The 405-nt window shown below is 39.0% G+C and overlaps 1 protein-coding gene across 4 annotated transcripts in view; it reads right to left on the bottom strand.

Annotated features, from left to right (window-relative positions):
- Nucleotides 1-405, bottom strand: part of LOC119585068 — a 15302-nt gene that overhangs the window by 2983 nt on the left and 11914 nt on the right. The window lies entirely within an intron of this gene.

A 405-nucleotide genomic window follows, 5' to 3' on the forward strand; every position in this document is an offset into this window, starting at 1 on the left:
CATCATAACGTCACATTCTTGTGCTAACACAACATAGGTATTGTTGTTATGAATAAATCCTGGATGTTTCAAGTCGAAAGATCATTAATATTCTTTTCTCAAGGGTTTAGACTCCCCTTAACTTAAGTTTATTTCTCTCCAGCCAAGATGCGCTGCTTTTTAAGAAAATGTCACCACAATTGATTATCAAGCCTAATTTGCCCATGATCTTAATGAAATGAAAATTCAAATTATATGCCTAGCACTTTGAGCAAGTTACCCCTCTCTCCTATTTGTGTCTCTTCCCTTTCTTTGCTCTTACCCATACTTCGACTCGCCATGCAGCTAAGGGACCTTCCTGAGACACGGACTACCAGCGGATAAGTGATTATTTGGTCCACGACTGTACTATACAATACTGTGCGA

Source organism: Penaeus monodon, chromosome 19 (genome assembly GCF_015228065.2).
Source record: "Penaeus monodon isolate SGIC_2016 chromosome 19, NSTDA_Pmon_1, whole genome shotgun sequence".
Lineage (NCBI taxonomy): Eukaryota > Metazoa > Arthropoda > Malacostraca > Decapoda > Penaeidae > Penaeus > Penaeus monodon.